At 41.8% G+C, this 21,028-nt stretch overlaps 1 pseudogene; it reads right to left on the reverse strand.

The window, feature by feature from the left end:
* The window catches only part of LOC118235721, a 308,484-nt pseudogene that overhangs the window by 29,168 nt on the left and 258,288 nt on the right, over positions 1–21,028 (reverse strand).

A 21,028-nucleotide genomic window follows, 5' to 3' on the forward strand; every position in this document is an offset into this window, starting at 1 on the left:
AGACTATACCTAGACTAACCACCACCACGCTGTATATAAATCCCCCCCCCTTTTTCATGACACTTGTTACATGTTGCCCCATCCCAGCACTTTTTGGTAATTTGTATTTGTCCTAATACTGTAGCTTATTCTTATGCCTAGTTGGCTTTGCAGAGGTTAGGTCTGAATAGTGTTCACTGTGTGAACTAAACTGTATTCTTGGCTAGAAATAGCTGTACAAAATAAGTATTGTATCTTACTGAACCTGTGTTTAGCAGTTGTCTATGACTATGAACTGCACTTTTTGTACGTCGCTTTGGATAAAAGCGTCTGTCAAATAAATGTAATGTAATGTAATGGATAATTGATATTGGTTGATAATGGCATTGCGTGGCTCAGAGAAAGGGGCAAATTTGTCAAGGAAGCTTGTGAGGTCATTGAGTCACTGAGTTTATGAATATATGTCACTACAAAAAATGACTTTGCATGATGAACTGATAAGATGGCAATCTGTGCACAAAGGAGACTAGGAGATTCCCCACCTTGGTAGAGTCAGTATTACAGACCTACTGGTTCCCCTGCAGCAGCCTCTAGTCACCATGGCAACTAATCCATTAGCATTATGACTCCAAAATTCTTTTTTGTATACCAATACTTGGGGGGAAAGGTGTTCTATTATACCCCTGTCAGCACACATTATTGTCAAATCTGCTTAACTAATTATTTTCAGGGTTTGAAACCTTGAGATTAACTCTGCACAAGAAGATCTTCCATGATTTTTATCCTCATGCTTAAAACTGAAAAGAACCATGCAGATAGCAACAGGAGTTGTGCTAAAACTTTGAAAAGTACTTGAAAGATAGAGCAATTGTGAACTTCCAAGTGAAAGGTTATTTTACAATTCCAGACTATGGGCACACAGGACAGAGGAAAAAAGAGGGAATACTGTACTCAAGCAAGAGGAGGTATTTTTCTAAAACAGTAATTTGCCTTTTTTTTGTACAGTAGGCAGTTGACTGCCTTTTTAAGTATGCTATTTCATATTCTAAACTGATTGTCTGGCCCTAGCAACTGGCATAAGTGGTGCTAGGAAGTTGAAATATTGCAACTTTGTACCTATGTGCCCTTCCCCTTGGCTCTGTCCCTCACTACACCCAGCTCTCCAGAGACAATAATGAGATACAGTGCTGCAAGGCCACTCTTAAATGTGTGCTGCCTTGCCGTACATTTACAGTATGCCAGCACTCTGCTGAATGCAAGGTCAAGCACGGAAAGGTGATCTTTACTTTAGATTACAGAATTAATATCGCCACCTCTAAAGTTAACATCCTAAAATGGTTCCAGCTTCCAAAATGAGTACATTCGAGGGCCAAGATGATACATTCCCCCCATTTCCTGATAGGTCACACATCTTGATGCCCTGCAGCACTGTCCGGCACGGAGAATGGATTTGTGTTTTTTTGTGGTGTGCAGGCACAGGCCTCCAGACAGTGATTTTTTCTCATTTAAATCGATGCCTTTTTTCCAGGCCGGCACAATGCATGGTGGGACACCGCCGTGATTGCAGCACAATGCCTCTTTCACATAAGAACGCGCCATCACCCAAACTGGCCAGGCACATCATTACCTTCAACAAGGGGGGGAAAAAGCACAGAATCTCAAGAGCATTGTCTGCAGCCATGCAGTGACCCAGAGCCATTTGCACATCCATTGTTGTGCCTGATGACATATGCATTCCATCCAATCACTGCTGGCTGTACAAGAATCACTTAAAAAAAAAAGAGTGCAGTTAGGCTCTGCGAGCGTCTCAGTCGCTAATGGTAGTCATCACAGGGACAGACTGGGCCTGGCAGTTACAGGTTTGTGACTTGGGCCTCTATTCAACCAGCATTTGTAATTAACATTTGTGTTAAGCATTACACTTTTGTACACACATTCAACTGGCAAGTTAGTTTTAGTGGCGGTTGAACTCACCAAGCTTTTTTTCCCCTGTTTTGTGAAGAAAAAATATTTTTGTTTTAAACTGTTGGCCAGGCTTAGTCTCAGTTATGTCACCAAATATGACAGCGACCAAGGGCTTACAGCAGCAGGACAGTCGCACGACTACCCCCAACTCATTAGGGGAAGGGGGATTTAAGTAGGACTGGGTTCGATGGGTTACCACGACAATGGTTTCTGAACAGTATGGCAGGTCCCCACAGGCTACTGGTTGAGAGATACACTCACCTCTGACTGACGTTAGCTGTCTCCTGCACTACTGTGCGGATTGTAGGTTATAAATTGGGCATTGGCTGTAGAGTGCATGCACTTCAGCTGCAGTGTTCCTGGTGTAACGGTAGTATAGCATTAACTTAACTGGCACAAACGAGGACTCAAAATTGGGACAAAAAATTCAAATAAATAAATAGATAAATAAATAAAATAAATAAATAAATAGATAGATAGACAGATAGATAAATAAATAAATAAATAAATAAATAAATAACTGTTGCAGAGACATAAATATCCACGCAGTTATGCCAACTCTTAAGCTGAGTATTGCAGTGTGTGGTTTTCATCTTCAATCCCTGCTGAATTTGCTGAATCGTGCTCACAGCATATGAGAGTCATAAAAAAAACCCTTCACTTGAAAGTTAGCAGTGAACATAGCTCGCAAAGCTCGCTGCACACAACAGTATAAAGCACATAAAGGGCACTCAGTCTTGTCTCCCTCCCCCTGAGGGACAGCACAGTACTGTTTTTTTGGCCACTGGCACTTTTGCTAACTCTGTGTGAAAGCCGTCTGGCCAGCTAACGGATGTGGTTGGCGGCTCGTGGGGGGGGGCCTCACCCGGGAGATGAGCTCTCCCACCATGCCGGTCCATGTGCCGTTGGCCCCCGGCACGCCGTACAGGCCGTCGCCCACCAGCTGGATGTGGTAGTTGAACTTGAGGATGTCGGCCAGCTCTCGCAGCATGTCCACGCAGAAGCCCTCGTAGCGCTCGTTCCCCTCCAGCTCCTGGTGGTTCGGCCGCAGCATCACGTAAGGGTTCTCCTGCAACGAAACGCGGTCAGACGTGGTCAACATTGAGCCGCGGACCTCAATGCATGACACTGCACTAACGACCAGTGCTTTGCCTAGACGTGCCACTAAGAGCCTCACCCCAACCCTTCTAGGTTAGTTCGGGTTTATTTTTGTACTTAAAACTTGTTTTCTCTATTCAAACAACATTTGTTTCTTTGCACAAACATCGGTGAGGAGGCGAGAGCTGGCCACTGGGGTAAAACCTCCATTCTGCTGCTTTAATGTCACCCACTTGCACTCCCGCTTTCAGTTTCCGGGGGGAATTGGGCAAACTGCGAACCAGGGAGAGACATTTAATCTTGTGCTTTGCCTTCCCATGCATTGCACTCCACTTGTTTACACCATTGACAGTAATTGCATGCATTTCTATTTTGACACGCACAAAACCTGAAGTTCAGACATTTATTCAAATATTTCACACTCGTTGTCATAATGTATATTCGTTGCTGTGCCTGGGCAGAACCCTTAAACATGCTTTTCCTGTTTGCTTTCACCAATCCATTGAAAATAAGTACATTTATTGCATTTTGACAGGTACTGTATAAAACTGAAGTTGAGACATTTGAATATATCTTTCACACGAATCATCAGAAATTGTATTAGTTTGTGGCCGTGAATGGGCACAGTCCTAAAAAATCTGTTACTCTCCCTGGCTAATGCAGTACCACACTGTACCTCTTGACTCAAACTAGTGAACTCAGGGATACTGTGCTGGGCTCTTGTTGAAGTGGAGAGCCTTTGCCAGCTGAGCTGTTCGGGAGTGTCTGTTCATTTGTAGTTTCCACAGAGGATCACTGGAGATGTAATCCTCACAGCTGGAGAGAGTCCTGGCCTTGGACCCACATTGTTACAGATTTACTCATCCTGTATCCACATGGATGAAGATTCTTGTTCAGGGCTTAATATCGTCTCGGGCAGAGGAAGCATGCTGATCGAAGTTTTGTTGTGTAACCTAATCCCTCGATAAAGAAATCCCATTTCCAGGCCACCAGCCAAATTTTGACCCATTTTATTTTACAACAAAATGATAGTCTGTGATTGAGTTTGTGTGAGATAGTGGATTCATGACATTTCCTTAAATGCACACTACTTCTTCAACGTTTAAATGAATAGAATTTACTGCATGAAGTCAACCTTGAAATAAATGTAAAAAGCTTTTAGCATTGACTCTGACTCCATTCCTTTTCTGCGAAATATTGGTCTGCACTAACCACGGTATCAGAATTTCGAATTTCAATTCAAATTTGAGCCACTGCTATGTGAAGAGCTGTCACTCCCAGTAGAATATTTAACCATCACTATCTTGAAGGTCCCAGAAACCTACAGGGGCTATTAAAAAATGAGATGTGACAATCTCCCATTGCTGTTAGAACATGCCGTTCAGAACTTCTTCCCCGATTATCTGGGAGCTGGTATTATTCTACCGTGTGGAAAGTTTACCAGAGAAGCAGCCAGAACTCGATCAAAACTCATGAGCATTGTGGAAATGTATTCTGCTCCACTCTGATTCTCAGGAGGAAAAACAACTGGACTCAGTTGTGATGCTGAATCTAGAGAGAGAGTCCATCTGCAGAAAAATGCTAAAAGTCCCAGACAGAGGCGAGACACTTAATTTTGTCAGAAGAAAGTGGCCGTGCACAGAAAATGCAAAATGCCACTTTAAAAAAAGCCTCTTTAAGACTTGGTACAACACTCTATAAATGCAAATCTGTTCCATTCGTCATTAACTCATTAAATCATCCACGCATGTTACCCCTCTGCCCTGAATGGATACTTTAGCCATGGCTACACTGCATAATATAAATGCAAATTTGGTTGCTAGCAGGAGTAGGACAAGCAATCGAGCATCGCTGGTGGACGCTACCCTCCAAATTAGGTACATTAGATAGGATCCAATGGCAGGTCATTCATTCACTGAACTGAAGGCTGCAGGGTTCACAGAAAAAAACTAATAAATAAATCTTCTTGATACACTTAATAGGTGTGGGCTGTCCAACATTTGACAGGGAGAGTAGGCTGCTATGGTTAATTAAATGCTGGCCATAGGCCAGCCTCAGAGTGGATTGATGAGTACACAGAGAGGCAGATTTGCTTGTTTATTTTTTAAATAAATAAATTATTTAGCAGGTCCATCATACATCAGTCAATTTCCTATAAGGCAGAAACAGTTAATCACAAACAAATAAGAAAAGACATCACGCTGACCTGCCAATCATAATAGTGTTACCCAGCCATCAATCAAGTTTTGTGCTGTTATCCATCTAAACAGTCTTTTGAAAGCCTAGCACGTGATCCCTCAGGCTAACAGTGAATTTAGAGGCTTTCCTAGGTGAAAGCTCATTTGAATTTCCTGTCTTGATTATTTAGACTGGCTGCATTAAGACATGTCCCTGGCATTTTATCCCCTGTGCATATCTTGAATCAAATGGTATCAAATGCGCATAATAAAAGCCACCTGGAGACATAAAGGTGACTTTTGTTGAGTGCGGAACAATTTGGCTGAATTCGAGCAAATCCCCCCTTGCACACAAATTTGACACTCTTCAGTTTTGATTGGCAGCATCATTATGGGGAGCCAGCCCCTTGGCTGGTCCAAGTTTCTGAGGATCAGGCAAGCTCCAGAGCTGATTGGGGGGGGGGGGGTGACAGTGCCCCCCACCCCTTCCAACTGACCTTCCTGTTCTTCACACACACACACACACACACACACACACACACACTCGTTCTCTCTGTTTCTGTCCTTGCCCCCACCCCCACCCCCCCACCCAAAAGCCAGGGACATGCTGTGCCAGTAGAGATAACGGGAGGGTGTCGGTGCTACGGTGGGTGACAGGGCACTGAAGGCACCAGTGGAGCTCAATTCCCTGTGTGCCAAACACAGCCACTGAGGCGCAGAAGGGTCTACAGCACAGGAGATTTCAGGCAGCTTAAATACGTATTTCCCCGTGTATCGGCTCAGCGCAGCCATTCTTCCATTCTTAAGTGTACCTGCTTACGCGTCCCCTCGCACATATTCTTCCACCCATTTACAGACACTAATTTATTCTCTCACAATCTGGAGCACCCAGATGTACTTGTGAGCATGTCCCATTGCTGTAACATCTTATTAATTAAACAGCGGACGCATTAGCATGCATGTCGTCTGAAACGCACTGCAGTCCGCCACGCCTCTTTCCTCTTTCACGCTGCCGTGGTGGCGGGCTGCGCAGCTGATGCAGCCGGCGCAAGCAGGCCCTTGCCACTGGGTCACCAGAGGACCTGCTCTTTCCCAGTCAGGCAGAGGATGCCCTGCAGACTGAAATGCTCCCCACCTACTGTGAAAGGTGTCTGCACCAGCAAGGTCAGGACGCAATCCAAACTGCTAACGGACATGCTAATGGACTGCTTCAGCTGGATGTGCCATTTTGGAGACGACTACGCGTCACAACAGAAGTTCGCTCTGGACTGGTTTTCAATCTCGCGGCCGCCCGCAGCCACAACATTAAAGGCGAAGCCACACATCCTCCGACGAGATCGCCTGGCATCGCTCTCGCTGCTCACAACTGGTCGCTTGCGGGCATAATAAAGTTTTTAAATGGGGGACAAGTTACATGTCGGGTCTTTAATCTGACTGGTTATCATGCCTTAGGGTAAAGCCGCACATCCTCTGACAAGAAGCAAATTTGTAATCGCCTCAAAGCGACCGGAAGATGGAACATGGCATCCAGCGCTGACCTCTACGGCAAACCCTGTCACTTGGCGAACACCCCAGGAAACTTGAAGACTTCAGGGTGGTGAAGTTGCCTCTTTGTAGAGCACAACTTCATGACTAATCTCCCCAGAAAGGACAGACCTGTTCTTACTAAGCCTGCCTGCTGAATGAGGACAGTTATCCCCCTCCCTCCACCTGCATCAGCCTCTGGTTCACTGTGCCCACAGTTGGAGAGGGCTAATAGGTTCACCATAATCCTTAATTAGGGCTGTAAAAGACTGGCAGGCTTCAGGCCTCCGCTAGCAGAGCTGTTAGCAAGCAGAGCCAAAGCCCCTGACCGATTGTACGGCTTTTCCCTTGAAATTTGATCAAGCCGGGCTCCTGCCGCTGACAGCCATGGATGAGCCTGGGAGGGTGGGGGGGGCGGAGGACTCTCCACTTGGCTGCCCTCGATGACAGCTGGTGAGTCTGGCCTACGGTGATGGGACAGGGGTGGGAGTGGGAGAGGTGGGGGTAGTGGGTACTTGGGGGCTTGTTGTGACTGTTGCCTGCACACTGCAGTCCTCTACAGAACTCACCTTGTTTATTTCTTCATCCATTCATTTATTCTTGCATTCTCTTTGTTTATATTTATCAATCAAATTATGTTAATAAAAGTTTAATGCCATGTTGGGTCTGCCAACACCTTAGTTCTAGGAGTAGAACATAGAAAGGGATAGATATGTATGTGTATGTGTATGTGTGTGCGTGTGTACATCCCCGTATGTGTGTGTGTTTACAGTATGTGTGTGCAATAAGGATTCCAAATGCTTCAAACGAACTGCTGTTCAAAATGCTGAAAGCTCCTTTGTGATCGATATTTCAAAGTCCACGGCCACTTATTGCAACGATTAGCCTGGTGTGCAATGGGCAGGGTTTTGGGTGGGCTGCAAATTCTCACATGCCGTTTGCCAACCACCAGTAAACATCAGAAGAACAAGAAAGGCCAGTTTGCAGTTACCCAATGTATGATCGTTGCCACTGGCGATTATCACATTTTAATGGTTGATTGTGATGACTTTTAGTTTATACTGAGCGACAGACAATTTGTGGTCGTGCCCATTGCTGAGACTAATTAACCGAAGCAGCCTGATCTCCCAGTCCAATGTTGGACATCCCACAGCTATTCAGTGTATCAAGAAGATTTGCTTATTAGTTTTTTTCTGTGAACCCTGCAGCCTTCAGTTCAGTGAATGAATGACCTGCCATTGGATCCTGTCTAATATACCAAATTTGGAGGGTAGCGTCCACCAGCAATACTCGATTGCTTGTTCTACTCCTGCTAGCGACAAAAATTGTATTGAACTTTGACCCCATTGCTGGCTCAGTTGTCATGATAATATTATTATAGAACATTCTCGTATCCTGTAATTATCTTTAGCGAAGGGTAAAATCATCAACCAACCTAACCTTAAAATACATAAAATGGAAGACTACACACTTGTGTGATAAACACAATTGCAATGTTTCCGTGCCTGTATGTTACCGACCGGGCAGACTACAAAGATTCCATCAATGACTCCACATTGGTGATGTGTTCTGATTGGTTACGTGTTTGTAGGCTACATTTTATGAGCCAGAGAGTTCAATATCAAAGTCAAACAATTTGAATGTTGGTTACAATGTGGCGATATCCATCGGCCATTCATACATCACCTACTGTAACTGCAAACTGGCCTGAAGAAGCTGAACTACACCACTAAAATTAACACCTTAGAAGAAAAACTGTGAGTGTGCTCACCAATATATGCATTTGTTTGAGTCTAACAGATTTATAACAAAAAAATGCTTTTTAAAAAAATTATTACAAATTTACTGTAATTTTCTAATCCTTCTCTCTTTACAGTGTTTACCATGTTTATTCTTTTGTTTGTTGTTATTTTAACTGGTTTAATAAGTTTTCTTTCAAGCTCAGTCACCAAAATCTTAAATATTTTTCATATTGAAAATGCCAAGCCAAGATGGGCTGAATCACCTACTCCCACTATTCCATTTAGATGGGGATGATTAGAGGGCTAAGGGGATAGTTGACAATTACATGAAAGGAAAGGATAGAAGCATGAAACCGTCCAGACCCATGGTGCACCTGTACAAAGTGTCATGAGTAAAACTATATAGCTAGCTAGCTATGGCATGTTCTCAGCTCTGTAACATTATTTGTTGTCCTATGTGTGTCCATACATCTGTATCGGTGGTACGCGCTAGCTATGTTAACTAAAGTAGGCGAAACACGAACATGTTAGGGTTAGCTAAAGTAACGTTAGGCGTTAGCACCACCTGCGCATGCGTCCATTACATTACAGGCATTTCGCAGGACTGTGAGGACAGAGAGAGACAGAGTAAGGGAAACAGCTAGAAGCTATACTTCAAAGTGTGGATGAGCACAGATTACCTCATTACCCAAAGACTAGCAAAATAAAAGCAGGAGAAGCACACGTGTGAAGTGCCCATTATATGCCTACTGGAAGGACTGTATTTTCCCACATCGTACCCAGGAACAAACGTGCCTTCTGCCCCCTCTGTGGCCTCCTTATCTCCTTTCCCAACCAAGAGCTAAAACACCGCCATTGTTTGAGGTGAGTTCCCCCTGCCCTCACACCATTCAATATAAAGAGCTGTTAGCTCATTCAAAGAGATGGAAGTACTATACAAACTTATGTCACTCATTCCTTCATTCATTTGTTCATTTAATCGTTAAAAATAGCTGACCGGAAGTTCTGCCAACAGAGTTTGAAATTCTGTGAGTTCTAATCTCCAACAAACACATTACAGTTAAGAAAAAACTGAATTGTGCTGCTGTAAACAGGAAAAAAAGGTAATTTTACCTACCCATTGGATACCCAATTTTGTGGGTGGGTCCTGCATCAAAGCACCTTGCTGCTAGAAAGCTCATACTTAGGAGTACTGCAGCAGAATACAGCCTACAGCTTGGAAAACATCTGTGTCACTTCTGAATAATCTATATATTTGTCTTCAGTCTGTGTTTCATGTAGATGTCAGTGTAGTTAGGAGAGTTTTGGAATTCTTTCAGCTGAGACATCAGAGCAAGCATGCTGAATGAACTGCTGTGAATTCTGATTGGCCCATTATCATACAATTCTAGCAACTCATGCTTCAGCAGGCTGTTTTTACATTTATTTCAGAAATAATCTCACACCTACTTTTATTGTATATGGAGTGAGCTCCATAATGCCTGGGACAAAGACATATTCTTTTAATTATTTGGCTCTGTACTCCACAATTAATTATTAATTGCATTATTTGTGACCGCTCACTTTGTGTGAGAATTTTTGGAACTCCTGAAAGCAGGTGGTATGGCCTATACCTCACACACAGGATGCCAGAGAAGCCTGTCAGGCTATGCAAGTCCTCCACAGTGGTTTCCCATGTGGGCTGCATGGGTCGGAGATGAACAATGGCATCCTCTGATGCTTAACATTCTGGAAAGGAGATGGGATTTAAATATGTTTGACATGTTTCTACTAAACACTTCTCATTTATTTTCAGAATATGAAATTATATCTGTTTTATTGGAAAGACGCAATACTTCTGCTGAAGTCATCAGCTAGCAGTTACTATAAAAGTGCAGTTCTGATTACAATTTCACAAGTTCATCCATGTCTATTCATTCCACCCTCACGACTGCTCATTTTGCAAGGATTTTCCACCATTTGTTTTATCGGTGTTGATATTCTTTCCTCAGTTGGAGCACCACCTGTGTCTTTTGCCCTCCCAAGAAAAATGTCATTTTTTCTTCACATCTTCTATTGTTCATTTTATTATACCAAATGAATTAATGTTGTATGCAATGTCAATTCAAATGTATATCCTCGCCATTGGTGTTGAATTCCTATGCTATAATATGGAATTATGGCGCTGTTTCTCCTTGACCATTGCCTATATTTCCTGATCTGTAAATTTAAGTTTTCTTTTTATTTTGCTTCCCTCGCTACTTGTGACTGGTTGCTCCAGATCCATTTCTCAGCGCCTTGTAACCTGAATGTGTAAGCATCCGATATACTTTCAGGCCCTTTTTATGGGCGTCTGCTACCGCAGAATTGCGAATGAGGGCGTTGAATTTATTTGATTGCTTAAATAGAAACAGTCTTGGTAAATCGGTTGTTAATGTGTCGGTATCTGCGACCGCAACGGAGCCACAATATAGCGAATGTCTCGTGCTGCGATTCTTTAGTAAATCTGGCCCTAAATGTTTTCCAGGACATTTAGGCAATTTTCTGAGAAACATAAGAGCCAGAAGAGAATTCTATAACTTGGCCTCATTATGCTTTTACCATTGGGAGAGCTATCAAACATTCAGAAAGCTTCTTATACCAGCACTCAAGATACTCGGCCCATCACTTGTAGTACCTTAAACGCCCTAGTTAGAATTAAAGGTAGTGTTAGCAGCAAGAGTAAAGTTCATTTTTGCTTTGTGTTTTGGGTTACAGTTAGGTTTAAAGTTGGAATTAAGGCTGGTGCCAAGGATAGGGTAAAGGATAAGGACAACATTGGCACAGACAAGATTGTTCTGGACTTGGTCACCTTGGCAGGCGTATTTGACTGTGTGCGGATACCCAAGGGTTCAGAGGAAAGTACTCACAAGGATGGTGGTGATGGTGAGGGTGGCATTGAAGAGAGTGTCCGTCACGTTGAGAGAATGCAGCTTCTTCTCCATATACAGTCCATGTTCGGAATGCCACTGGCCAATCTGTTACGGGAGAACAGGCACTGAGCAAATGGGCATGAGACACTGCGGCTGCATTTTTCATTGACGGTTTCATATACTTGTGCAATGAACCCACCAAGGAAAACTAGCCTGTGGCTGAACAGCCACATTACAAATAACAGGCTCTATTTTCTAGAATTAATGTGGCATGGTGCATGGGCACAGTGGCACATGGGTGCACTGGGCGTGGCCATTGAATGTTGGTATTTTTGTGACCTGAGGCGAGGAATGCACAGCTCAAAGCGTGCGACACTGGTGGGTGTGTTGCAGCTGGATTCATTCAGGACATTCTTTTGCAGAAGATGTAGAGTTTGAGCTGTCATTCAAAAATAAGAGAAATTTGTTAAAATTTTCTTCTGTCAGAATTAAAATGAAGCCTAAACCTAAACGTATTATAGGCCAGTTTTAATTTCCAATGAAACTAGCTAAATATCTTAAATGCACTATGCTATAACAAAGAAATAATGACAACAGTATCTTGACATTTCACAAAAATAAATAAATATATATTTTTTTTAAAACCAAGTTCACACAATGCCAGTCATCCCATTCACAGCAGGAAGATGACTCAGTGTTGGTCAAATGAATGAAAAAAAAAAAAAATTCAGGAAACTATTATTAGATCATAACAATGCCATGGTTTAACTTAACTGAGTGGGACTGGATGAGTTGTGATTTCATCCTGTTTTAAATACACTTCTTTTACACTCTATTGAAAATTTAACTCTAAATTGCACTAAAACTGCTATGTGCTGCCCAATTTTGACTAACACATCCCCAGCAGTGGTTCTCCTCCTACTCTGGTGCTCGGTGAGTCACAAAATTACAGAATGGCTCAGCCGCGTCAAAATTCATGATGGAAATATCAACACGCCATGCACCGGTCGAAAAATAGAGCCCAAAGTGTGAAGTCAGCAGTTCTGACCTTTCTCAGAAATCCTGCAAAATTGTATTTACTGTATATTTAGGATCACCCGTCAATTACTCATTCAGGGAGAATATGACATTTTTCCAATGATTTCCCCCCCCCCCATTGCTGCAGGAGTCAAATTTATATAAAACTGAGGCAACTTTGAAGATTGAAGAGGTGGGACAGGGGTGTGTTGGGAATATGCTTTGAGGCACATATTATTTGAAGTATTTTGTGTGTGCAGACACACACTTGAAGATGCTTTGAACTGCAAATACCAGTCACCGAATACTTTTGGGATTAATGTACAATCCAATAAGATAAACAATCTGTTAGAAATATCCACACACAGGTGTTGCCACAGTATTGCAGTGAAAACCTGAATAAAAACATGATGGATGCAGAGGGAAGAACAAATGAACCCAATGAAATATTGAATCCCATAAGTCATCTTAGAGTGCCATATTAAGGTCTTGCTTCCATGCAGTTAGCAGTTATAACAGCAGACAAGGATGGACAATTCAAATTGTAAATACAATTATGCAGTCTACACATGGCACCTAGCGTTTATGAATGTTTCAAAAAAGGATTATGTCAAGATTCTGAGAAAGGTGAGGGCGACCACATATTGGATTTTAAAAAAGTGGACAGGGGCAGGCGAGTGTTATAAACACAGTAGGCCATTTGTTTATATATGGTGTATGGTACGAGCAAAACCAAATCGGACAATTTAGAAATCCCCCCTGGAAAGATACTGTATTTTCGATCCCAAAAAAAGAAGAAAAGAAGAAATGTTGAAAAAGAGGATGTCTGCTCAGCATAGGTGAGGGGAAATGATCCACATATGAACCCAGAAAAAGAGGATGAACAGCCTGAGCCAGCCTTGACAGGTACAGCAAAAATATTTCTGGAAGAGAGAGCCAATCTCCCCCCAGCCCCACTCTCTGAAAAAAGATGTGCATATACGAGCACATTACACATCCCATAGTTATGCAGAAATTAGCGTGTTAAAAACAATTTCAGTATCATGAGATTCTCTGCTACCTGCTTCACTCTGGTCCCGTGGTCTGAGGTTAGCAAAGCAAGGAACTGGACGCTGTTTTTTTTTTTTTTTTACCTACCCTACAAAGGAAATCCTTAAAATTGCTAAAATGCAACATAAAGTTAATATTAGAAGCATGTTCTGTACAAAAGACGTGAGCTTATCAAGTGCTTGAGTTGCATCCCCTGTCTCATTTCTCCCCACAGTTAGGTGCGAGTCAGTGGAAGCTTTAGAGCTTATTTTGCCTGTGAGCTTGTTGTATTATTTGTTTCCGGTCTAAAAAGCACAAATCCACGAGGAATTACAATATGCTGTAATTAATCAAGAGCTCCTTTTGAAAGTCATTTACCTTCCTTTTGAGAATACCCTCCTGATACAGTAAAAAAAAAAAAAAAAGTACAAAATGACACCGGAATCAAACTGCTCTTCTGAGAATACCATCAAACATCTTGCATTCCATGTCGTCTGCCACATCCTTCCCTTCCCTAAGCCAGCACCAGTGCTTTCTATCTCTATCTCTGTCTGTCTGTCTGTCTCTCTCTCTCTCTCTCTCTCTCTCTCTCTCTCTCTCTGTCACACGCACACACGCACGCACGCACTCACGCACACACGCACACACGCACACACACTCCCAGTTTCTCTCTCCACATATGCTGTTACTGGCTTCATCAGTGCAAACTCTCAAAAAATATCAATACCAAAAACAACTAAAAACCCCACAGAATTTCATCTGCTAAATGAAAAACTATCCATGCCATTCTCAGGGGTGCATCTGCTCAGCCCAGATTTGCAGAAAAAAAACACAGGAAAAACATGAGAGAGATGGAGGGAGAAAAAGAAGAGTGATCTCACAGTGCTACAGGCTCTGAAGGAACTCGATTAGGCCAGAAGCGTAAGCCTCCCCCACAGGGAGGACGGGTGCTTGTTTCAGCCAACACAAACTACTTTCCTTCACGCCCACCAGTGCTACGGGGCTGTTCAGAGTATAACTGCAAAATCAACGGAAGTCGTTGCATCCTATGAGGGCTCTGCTGCAGGTGTAGTTAAAACAACATGCAAATGTGGTGCCCCAGCAACAAACGGCATGCAGAGAGTGGCAAAAGTTCACTCAGCTTCAGCTGTGACAGCTCTGATCTTTGACCAATCGCACGGCTCTGACCGCACGTGTTATTTCCACAGACAGCAGTAAGAGCCAGCAAGTAGATTTAGCAAAACCACTGCCTCTGTGCCATTGCTTCCCACGCTGTGAAAAAAGATGAATGAAATTTTGAACCACTCTAGGTATGCTTAAGTTCCTATTGCATTATAATGAATATATATTCAATAGTGTTAGCATCAAATTGAAGCCATATAAGCATTCAAAACCCAATATCTAAGTTCACAAACTGTTATTCACATGTTCACAATTACAAGCATATGATCCACAAGTGAAGTGAGACAAGTGCATCCTGTGTCACAAGGTGCTCATATTATTGGCCTGAAACCATTAACTCTAACCATTCAGCTACTGAAGCATGACTCATTTATCAGTACATAACACCATTTTTCTTTTTAAAATGCCCTAAAAGTGCTACTGAGTATTCATGTACTGCTTTTCATGTTCCACAGGCTATCTAAAGACATTCTCAGGCAGCAGATCTGATAATTGAGAGGTGAAGTAAATGGAGCAGTTGACTGAATTGCCCCCATAAACAGCAAATTACAGACAATTATGTGTAATAAGCAACCACTGTTCTTCAATAATCCATATGGATGTTCATATTTTTAATATCATGTCAGTTTCCTGTTCGCTTCCTCATAATTATCTGCCACACCCCCACGTGGGTAATGCACCATTCATAAATGGCCACTGTGGCTTTAAATATAGTGTGGACTGGAATCTCAGTGGAAACTGCATATATTGAGCTGACTATGACCAGGATCTTGCCATGGTTATAATAGGTTTAGGTAGGCCAGGGTTGCTGTGGTTATAGCAACATTTGTTCCTCCCAGCTTCATGCCAAGTTCTGAGCGGTTACCAGTGGCAAATTAACAGTTCTGCATTTATCATATGCTCTTATGAGTGAGCCCATTGCTGCAGTCTCATAAGTGACTCATGGCATTACCCAGGCTGGAACCTGGGACCTCTTCAACATAGGGCCCCACCTACTGTTGTAGCAAATGACCTCACTGGCTGCCATGTTTGTACCTTCAAACACTTTCACTCACGGAGGGTTGTCTCTGGTAGAAACAGACTCCCTGGGGGTCCAACATAACGCACTCAGCATAGGGAACAGCCTGTACATGGCATGCTTTGCTTCTGTGACACTGCTGTCTCATGAGAGGTAATGACTCATTACATTTTTTTTTTTAATTTGGCAGACGCTTTTATCCAAAGCGACGTACAAAAAGTGCATTTCATGGTCATGGACAACTACAAAACACAGGTTCAATAAGATACAATACTTATTTTGTACAGCTATTTCTAGCCAAGAACACAGTTTAGTTCACACAGTGAACACCATTCTGACTCGGGACTTTGGACATACATCTTGTTGTGTGAACTGACTCCCCTTCTGCAAAACAAAGAACACTGATTATTTACAGTTCCTGCCATGTACCTTTTTCTATCTTGTTTTGAGTCTTACGCAATCAATAATAAGATTCGAAAAGAGGTTTTTATCTCAGCAGGCAACAGTGTGGTGTAAAGGCCCATGATCTGGGCTCGTAACGAGAAATGTTGCGGGTGCACGTGCTAATTATGCCAATGACTTCTGCCCTTGAGCTCGTGATTTAACATATATAGCTGCAGTGAACATCCCTTACATTACAAGTGCACACTAAATTAAATGTTTGCTGCCCTGGCTGTGGGTGTCAAATCTGTCATATTAAATGTATGAAAAGCATAGCGAATTTCTCGTCTAGCCAAACTAAATTGAGAGACGCTGTTGTGCTTGCATCAGGTGAAATGGCTGTATAAGCCAGTGAAAGGGCAGTATTTAAAAAGGTCAGGACGGTTTGCTTTCTTACAATTGATGACCTTTGCTGGTGACTGAAATTGTATCTACAGACTGCTCATAACAAAGCATGGCTCTCTTTTGTTTTTCCTTGACATTAGTCATGGTGTCTCTTTGGAAAATGTTTTCTGGTTTTAACAAGCACTGGGCCTCAATGGAGAAACTGGTCAATCACAGTAGATGAGCCCCATTGTTAACAAAAAGTCCAATTAATTTAACAATATAAAATTCTTGGTGCATTATTAATGAGTCCATTTTCTACTGCCAAATTCATGAATAGTTTTTTTTGCATATATTTTATGTAGATAATGTCAGAACATAAAATGAATTATAAATATCAATTTTAAATTACTCTTTTGACCTTTAAATCTTCTCCAAGAGGCTGTACAGTAGTAGTACTTGGATGAGCACAGAACATGAAATTTTCTTTCAATAAAATTTAATCTAAAAACACAATATTAAATATATTGTATATATGCACAATATATATCAACGGCATATTTAGGGATTCTGGGCCTCCTGAAAGAATACTGCCCTTTTTAAATAAAACATTACATTTTTGTGGGCCCTCTCCAGCTGTGGGCCCTGCAAATTATATATAATGCAGCCAGTAAGTTTTCTGGCGGTGACACAATTTTTGTTGTCTGTAATCCAGCACATTAGATTTTAAATTAAACCATGAACATTAAGTGAGTTAAAGTGCATTTCTGGGGGCTGAAAAGTAATCAGGTCCCTGGCCTTTGATGACTACCTGAAGTCTACAAGCCATAGACATCACCAGGTGATAGGTCTCTTCCTTGGTGATACTTAACCTGGCCTGTACCTCAGTATTTTTCCATTCCAGTTTGATTTCAGGGATTTTTCCCATCAGTCTTGTCTTCAGCAAATGAAAGGCAGGTTCAATTGGGTTCAGGTCGGGTGACTGACTTAGCCAAAATCTTCAATTTTTTGGCCTTGAAAAACTGCTAGCTTGCTTTAACAGTTTGGGGTCATTGTTCTGCAGCAAGGTGAAGCACTATCCAATGCGTTCTGAAGCACTTGTTTGGATCTGAGCAAATAAGATGTTTCTGTACACTTCAGAATTCATTCTGTTGCAGCTGTTAGCAGTCACATCATCAATAAAGATAAGTCAACCACTTCCAGTGGCAGCCATACATGCCAAACCATAACACTAATGCTTCACAGGTGAGGTCGGGGTGCTTTGGATCCCCCAAACCCTCTTCTTCACACTTTCCTTGTTCATTTTTCTTTTTAATGTACTTAAATTTTTTTTAAATTAAAAAAAAATCAAACTCTAACCTGGCTGTTCTATTCTTGAAGTTTACCAGCGGTTCACATCTTGCAGTGAACCATCTGAGGTTATGCTGATGTAGTCTTCTCTTTATGGTAGTCTTTGACACATCTATGCCTACATTCTGGAGTGTTCTCGATCTGTGCAACAGCTGGAAAGGGGGTTTTCTTCAGTCTTCCACTACAGTGCTCTTCCATGGTCTACCAGGTTGTTCGCTATTGCTGAACTCAAGAGTGCGTGCTTGCCTTCTAACAATGTATCAAACAGTTGATATTCCCAACATTTTGACTGTCTCTGATTAATTTATTTTGATCTGTCAGCCTCAAGGTCTCTGCTACTGCTGATCTCACCAATGCATTTTTCCTTCATACAATGTATCAAGCCGTTGCTTTTGACACACCCAATGTTTTGGCTATGTCTCTAATCAATTTATTCCGACTTTTCAGCCTCATGGTGGTCTGCTTTACTGCCAATGGCACATCTTTGGTGCTAATGTTAAAAGACAGATTCTTGATTTTTCAAAAACCCAAAATCCCAAAAATTTCGACATGTAGAAAAACATGACAATATTTAAATCCATGAAATTACTTTTCCTGCTTGTGGGATTTGCCTTATTCTTATAGTTAGTATATGCTGCAGATCATAGCAAACTGAAACCAGCTCCCTGTGTTTATAAAGCTGTCTTATACATCACAAGGCATTTTCACTCTCCGGCCAGGCTGGAGACAGCAGTATGACACAATATGATTCCACACAGACTGCTGCACAGCTCTAAAAGCTGAAAGCCAGAGAATGAAAAGGGTTCTGAGTATTTTCACACGTGGCACATACAGTGGCTGTGAGCTCGTATCATCCACCAAATCAAATTTGAACCGTTTTGTGCTGATCTTTGATGAGGGCTGTTCTCATTCTGCGAGCACGGCCATCTAGAATTGCTTAAAGCAACTCATTAGTTTTGAAAAGACCTTTGCAGAAGATAAAGTCCCTGGGTAATGTAACCTTAATTGAGTCTGGAGGTCAGGTGGTGGGGCATTAAAATTGAAGGCAGTGACAGTCGTATTCTTCCCCAGATCCATGCAGGTTACCCCAACAATACCCCCTGTGTCTGCAATGATTCCAGCTGTCTCAGCTGCCAGAGATTCATTCTCTCCCACAGACTGTTCACAATCAGCTCAAGTTAGCTGAAACTCGGTGTAATGCCTTTAAAAAGTCCACGAGAAACATTAAGGCACAAAATCATAAAAAAATATGAATATAAACAAGGTACATAAATTCAAATATGTCAATATGCACTGCCTTAAAACAGGTAGTGGACAAGAGTGTCTTAAAGAGCTTTCCCACTGTGTTCCAATGGTGTTTGATTAATAGGAATGATACAGTCAGCTCACGATTCAGTACAATACACAATACAGGGTTCACGAATGGATAGACTCACAATATTTTTAACAAAGTTCCAATGGAAAAAAAATATTATTTCTGAGTCATAAAGCATACAAAAACTATGTTTCTAACTTAAACCATTTCTTTTTTCAGTGCAAATGCAAATAGAATCTCTTAAATGAAAAAAACAAATGACCTTTAAAAAACATATGCATTGTCTAAATAAAACTAAATTGCAATAAAATGAAAATAAAATGTCTGAAATATCCTCATTAAAGTGCAAAAGTCTGAACTTGGTCAGACTAATATTCTCTTAGTTGGCCAGTGGCCACAAAACTAAGTTAAAAAAAAAAACAAACAAAAAAAACGCTCCAATGACTAGAGAATGATTTTCTACTTCCAACCTAGGATAAGGACATGCTTTTTCCCCCCAAGAAAATCAGCATGACAACATTTTCAGGCAGCAGCTGAGATCTCTGAGAATTCACAATTCTCTGCAGATGAAAAAACACACTCAGTTAATTGGGACTGAAGTAGCTGGAACTGCGAGGATATGCTTTTGCCAGAGGGGCAAGCATTGAATAAATGAGCATTTTCTCTCCACCACTTCAGTGGACAGCTGAAAAGCAGGGGGAAGAAAATCACATACCTGCTATCTATAGGACAGTAACGAAAAGCCTCGGTTAACACCCCCCCGTTTAACCAACCAGCATCAGTTCAGTTGTGTTCCAGCTGCCGCACAGGAGACAAGTGCTCAGAATCTGTGTGCGACTTTAGCCAAAAACTAAAGAGGGGAGAAAATATGTGCTGCCCCCGGGATAGTCAGTGGTGGAATTAGAAGCATCTGAACAATTAGACCTTGCCGTACAAGTGGTACACAGATGCATTTGAGTGTTTGGTTCCGGTTGGCGGTGTTGAGATTCAGGCTATCTCTGAATGTTTGGCAAGACATTTCAGTGGCAGAGGTGAAAGAGCAGGGATTCTTTTCCTAATGCTCCGCTGCCATTACTAACATAATGCCTAAAAATGACAATAACGGACCTTGCGGGGTAAAAATAGTCCCGTGCAAATTGGGCTAAAGAGTGCATTTTGGCAGCATAATTGCAAGACATAAGACTGGGGAATATATTGAGGGAGCCATACCAAGTCCTTTCAGTGTCTGCTTGTGGACTTCCCTCTTCAAATCAAACCAGACATATTTTATGAATTGAATGACTTCATACTTGCTAGAAATCATGATTCCATTGTTCCCAAAGGTTGAGATGAATAAACCTAGAATGTTTAATGTTTCAAATTTGTAATTTTCTATTAAAATGGATGAAAATGATCTAAATATAATTATTTCAAGGAAATACATGTGTTTAGCTACTGATGGCTGTGTTTGAAGACATTTCTTAAGAAAAATGTATTTCACAGGAGAACATTTCTAAATACATGAAGCTAAAGCTACAGTAGTGGAAAAAATTTGGCATAACACTTCTGCTCAAATTTTCCTTCCATTCTGAACATGACCTGAAACTCATCAATTTATTTCGATTTTTCAGCCCCATGATGGTCTGCTTTACTGGCATTGACACTTATTTGGTCCTCATGTTGAGAGACAACAGACTCCAAATGCAAATTCCACGCCTCAAATTAACTCTAGACCTTTTGATTGCTTTATTGTGCATGAATTAATGAAGCAAAGGCACACAGCTGCCTGACAAACACCTTAGAGCCAATTGTCCAATTATATTTGCTCCCCTAAAATGGGGGGGGGGGGGGGGGGGGGGGATATGTATCCCATCCTACACAAATCACCTGATATGCGTGTAAATGCCCTGAAATTAAAGCTGAGTCAGCACTTTAACATCATATCCATAGTTTTTTTTTTTTTAATCCTACGTGCTGGAGTACAGAACCAAAACAAC

The sequence above is a fragment of the Anguilla anguilla genome, chromosome 9 (assembly GCF_013347855.1).
Source record: "Anguilla anguilla isolate fAngAng1 chromosome 9, fAngAng1.pri, whole genome shotgun sequence".
NCBI lineage: Eukaryota > Metazoa > Chordata > Actinopteri > Anguilliformes > Anguillidae > Anguilla > Anguilla anguilla.